Raw genomic sequence first — 5,539 nt, 5'->3', positions numbered from 1 at the left:
GCCTAGTCCAGTGAGAGCTAACCTTTTTGGTGCCCAGTGCCCAGAGCATGCATGTACCAAAGCCCCAAAATGCAATGCAAGGCCCCCTGCGCATGCATCCCATCCCTCCCCGCGTATGCACGACAGAGACCTGAAAATCAGCTGGCCAGAAGGAGGTGCGTGCACATGAATTGAATTGAATTGAATTTATTGCACTTATATGCTGCCCTTTTCCCCGAAGGGGACTCAGGGCGGCTCACAATCCAAGTCAGGGAAGGGGGTACAGATAAGGGATAAAAAAGACGAACAAAACAATACACAATTTAAAAGCACACAACAACCATACCATTCGAGGAGGGGGGCAAAAGCTCTTTAGCCCCAGGCCTGTCGGAACAGCCAGGTTTTAAGGGCTTTGCGGAAGGCCTGGAGGGTGGTGAGGATTCGAATCTCCACGGGGAGCTCGTTCCAGAGGGTCGGAGCAGCCACAGAGAAGGCTCTCCTCCGGGTAGTCGCCAGCCGGCATTGGCTGGCAGATGGAATTCGGAGGAGGCCTAATCTGTGGGATCTAATCGGTCTATTGGAAGTAATTGGCAGCAGGCGGTCTCTCAACATGGGCAGTGGAGCTGGGCTGGGGCGACAGCTGGTGTACCCGCAGAGACGGCCCTGCATGTCACCTGTGGCATGCGTGCCATAGATTCGCCCTCCCAGGTCTACCCCAACCTTCTACCCAAGCAAGAGACCCTTCACAAACAGCTGTCCAGGCTCTTCTTGAAAACGTCCGGTGATAGCAATAGCAATAGCAGTTAGACTTATATACCGCTTCATAGGGCTTTCAGCCCTCTCTAAGCGGTTTACAGAGTCAGCATATCGCCCCCAACAACAATCCGGGTCCTCGTTTTACCCACCTCGGAAGGCTGAGTCAACCTTGAGCCGGTGAGATTTGAACCGCCGAACTGCAGATAGCAGTCAGCTGAAGTGGCCTGCAGTACTGCACTCTAACCACTGCGCCACACAGCTTCTGGAGACAAACTGTAGGAAGACTTCTGCTTCTATGGGCTTCTCTTAGATGAGTAATCCTCAACTTACGACCAAACTTCCTTTGCTAAGCAAGACAGTGGTTGAGTGAGTTCCGCCCCACCTTTCTCGCCGTGGTGGTTAAGTGAATCACTGCAGCTGCTAAGCGAACCTGGTTTCTCCATTGACTTTGCTTGCCAGAAGGTCACAAAAGGGGAATCAAATGATCCCGGGACGCTGCAATTGTCATTAAAGGCATGCCATCTGCCAAGGGCCCGGATTTTGATTGCATGGCCATGAAAATGCTGCATAGGTTTGAAAACTGATCATTCCCCACCACCACCACAGCGCCATTGTCACTTTGAACTGCCATTAAGATGATGGGGTCAACCTGTTTTCCAAAGCACCTGAAGGCCAGACGAGGAATAATGGATGGAAACTGACCAAGGAGAGATTCAACCTGGAAATAGGGAGAAATTTCCTGACAGTGAGAACCATCAACCCATGGAACAGAAGCTGCCTTCGGAAGTTGTGGGAGCTTCATCACTGGAAGCTTTCCAAGAAGAGACTGGACTGCCATTTGTCAGAAATGGTGTAGGGTCTCGTGCTTCAGTGGGAGGTTGGACTAGATGACCTACAAGGTCCCTTCCAACTCTGATAATCTGTAATCTGAAGTCTTAGTGCCACTTTATAAGGCCTTGGCGAGAGCACACTTGGAATGCTGCATCCAGTTTTGGTCACCACATTATAAAAAAAAAATGTGGAGACTCTAGAAAGAGTGCAGAGAAGAGCCACAAAGGTGATTAGGAGACTGGAGGCCCTTCCAGCTCTGTTGAATCTGTATTATAATTTGTACCTTAATCATCTTTAACTTGATTGCAAGTCAGATTAAGGCCAGTTGTTGCCCCAAGTACAAGCCAGCAATCGTGCCCTTTGGCTCTTCCGTTGCTCAACAGACGCGGCTTAAGACACCACAAGTGCTGTTCACGGGCTTTGAGTGTGTCAATGAGCTATGGGCATGATAGCAACTTTTGCTTTGGCACCCTAAACAGAGTGTTTGTTTTCCTTAATGGTTAATCCAGGGCTGATCTATAGGCTCACATGTTGATTGACATCACACAACATCCTGACGCTGTTTGCTTAAATAGCCCCTTTCTCTGGCTTTGAGTCATACGTTCCCCATCCTGACCAAACACCTGGATTTGTGTAATCTCGCAAACCACAGGGGGAAAAAACAACCACCACCAAACTTAAAACTAATCACGTCCTGCAGATATTTTGGTGATTGCAACTGCCGCGTTTGCAACTGACCAGTTTCTTTCCTATGGCTTGGAAAAAAAACACATTTTTCTCTGCAGCGAAACCCCCAGGTGGAAGGGATGAAAACAGAAAAAGAGGTTCCGCACACATGGCTTCTCTTAGTATAGGTAGAGAACCATCCCTTGGACTGCAAGGAGATCCAACTGGTCGGTCCTAGAGGAGATCAACCCTGGGTGCTCTTTAGAAGGCCAGATCCTGAAGAGGAAACTCAAAGACTTTGGCACCTAATGAGAAGGAAGAAGGACTCCCTGGAGAAGAGCCTCATGCTGGGAAAGATGGAGGGCAAAAGAAGAAGGGGACGACAGAGAATGAGGTGGCTGGATGGAGTCACTGAAGCAGTTGGCGTGAGCTTGAATGGACTCCAGAGGATGGTAGAGGACAGGAAGGCCTGGAGGAATGTTGTCCATGAGGTTGTGATGGGTCGGACACAACTTCGCTACTAAGGACAACAAACTATCCGTTCAGCGACCATTTCAAGTTACAGCGGCACTGAAAAAAGCCACGACCGGTCACATTTCAAATATAGCGACATCCCCACAGTCAAAATTCAAATACAGGTAGTCCTTGACTTACGACAGTCTGTTTAGTGACCTTGCAGTTTCAACCACACTTTAAAAAGTGACGCACGACAGTTTTTCACCGTTACGACATAACGCTTGCGAGCATCTTGTATAATCACGTGATCAAAATTCAGGTGCTTGGCAACTGGTTCACATTTATGACGGTTGCGGCATTCCCTGGGGTCATGTGACCCCCCCTTTTGTGACCGTCTTGACAAGCAAAGCCAGAATCACTTAACAACCGCATGATGAACTTAACCACTGCAGTGATTCATTCAACAACTGTGTCAAGAAAGGTCGTTAAAACGGGGCAGAACAAATGTCTCACTTAGCGAGAGAAATTTGGGGCTCAAGGGTGGTCGAAAGTTAAGGTCTACCTGTATTTATGACGGTCACAGTATCCCGGGGGTCCCCGTTTTGGGATCTTCTGACAAATAAGGGGAAAAGACAGATTCACTTAACGACGGGGTGACAAACTTTACAAACTTATCAATTCTGGGAGTTGAAATCCACAGGTCTTTAAAAGTTGCCAACTTTGGAGAGCCCTGATTTAGGATTTGGAGAACCTGCAGCCATTCAGATGATCTTCGTTGGGAGATGCCTAGGCAGATTCTCAGTCATCCGGGTCACGGTTGTCCCAAAGGTGCTTTTTTTAAGGAGGCAACTGGACTTTGTATTTTCCTTTGAAGATGTCTTGCTCCTCATCCAAGAAGCTTCTTCAGCTCTGACTGGATGGTGGGGAATGGAAGGATTTATATTCCTTGCAGACAGCTGGTCCTTTGCATCCCTTTAGAGGGTCGTTGAGGCTACTTGGAGGATTATCTGTGTCCTCAGTTGTCCCAAAGGTGCTTTTTCAGGAGGCAACTGGACTTTCTGGTTTTTCTTCGAAGACTTTTCGCTTCTGATCCAAGAAGCTTCTTCAGCTCCGACTGGATGGTGGGGAAAGGAAGGATTTATATTCCTTGCAGACAGCTGGTCCTTTGCGTTCTTTGTATCAATCCTTCCATTCCTCACCATCCAGTCAGAGCTAAAGAAGCTTCTTGGATGAGAAGCGAAACGTCTTCAAAGGAAAACAAGGAAGTCCAGTTGCCTCTTGAAAAAGGCACCTTTGGAAGAACAATGACCTAGATGGCTGAGAATCTCTACAGACTTTTAACTATAAAATTTGGGACGGACACCATTTGAATGGTGTGGGAGGAAGAATGGATCTCCGGGGAGGGGGGGGGCAGATTGCAGGCTACAGGAAGCATTTGCTCCACTCGGGTGATCCTGAGGACAGAGATAAACCTCCAGGTGCTTCAAGGACCCTCCAAAAGGATGCAAATTTACCAGCTGTCTGCAAGGAGTATCAACCCTTCCATTCCCCACCATCTGGTCAGAGCTGAAGAAGCTTCTTGGATGAGAAGCAAAACGTCTTCAAAACAAAATAAAAACCAGAAAGTCCAGTTGCCTCTTGGAAAAAAAAAACCCAACATCTTTGGGACTTGTTGGTAGTGTTTTCCATGGTGTGTGTGTGTGTGTCTTTGTGTAGTACCTCTTCAGAAATAATGACTCCCTGTATTTGCAAAAAATTGGAAAAAACGAGAAAATAACCAACGCAGGAGGAAGTTATTCAGAAAATAATGGAACGTGCCGAAATGAGCAAATTGACATTTGAAATTAGAGAACAAGAAGGCAAACAATTTTATAAGATACGGGATTTATTTTATCAACGGTTAGACAAAAAAGTATGGAAATGAAATATGCTAGAGAATTTTACAATACAAGGACAATAGAATGACATAGAATGTAAATATAAAGATATACTACTATTGGATGGTTTTAGGATGATGTAATGAAATGCCGTAATATAAATTAATTCGAAATTTAGAATATCTCGCATAAAATGAAAGTAATAATCGTGGCACGACAAAACCGCGCTCGACTAAAGCGCGCCCGATTAAACCGCGTCACTGACGTCATCAACAGGGCGACAACAGCGAGCGCGGAGAAAGAAGGGCGCTTTAAATAGCGCTTTGAAAGCAAGCCGATTCAAGTTAAGGTAAGGGTTAGGTTTAGGGTTAGCTTTAGGATTAGCTTTAGGGTTAGGTTAAGGGTTAGGGTTAGGGTTAGGGTTAGGTTAAGGGTTAGGTTTAGGGTTAGGTTAAGGGTTAGGGTTAGGTTTAGGGTTAGGTTTAGGGTTAGGTTAAGGGTTAGGGTTAGGGTTAGGTTAAGGGTTAGGGTTAGGTTTAGGGTTAGGTTAAGGGTTAGGATTAGGTTTAGGGTTAGGTTAAGGGTTAGGTTTAGGGTTATGTTTAGGGTTAGGTTAAGGGTTAGGTTTAGGATTAGGTTTAGGGGGTTAGGTTTAGGGGTTAATTTTAGGTTTAGCGTTTACAGCGTGCTTCTGTCTCCGCGCTGTTGTCGCCCTGTTGATGACGTCAGCTACGCGGTTTCGTCGAGCGCGCTTTAGTCGAACGCGGTTTTGTGGTGGAACCAGTAATAATAGTTATAGTCAAATAAATGATTAACAGTGATAATAATCTATACGCATATACTAGATTGATGATATGAGATTTTATATCAATTGTAAGTGAGGACTATGGAGAGGATGCACAAAAGTTTTGTAACCAACTGACACACTGGATGTAACTGGTTTTATGTTTTGTTTGTTTGTCTAAAAATTTCTT

This window comes from Thamnophis sirtalis, unplaced genomic scaffold (assembly GCF_051295495.1).
Source record: "Thamnophis sirtalis isolate CommonGarterSnake01/CBP01778 unplaced genomic scaffold, rThaSir2_p1.2 scaffold_10, whole genome shotgun sequence".
In the NCBI taxonomy this organism is placed as follows: Eukaryota; Metazoa; Chordata; class Lepidosauria; order Squamata; family Natricidae; genus Thamnophis; species Thamnophis sirtalis.
The sequence above is the reverse complement of the archived record's forward strand: the minus strand, read 5'-3'. Positions refer to the sequence as shown.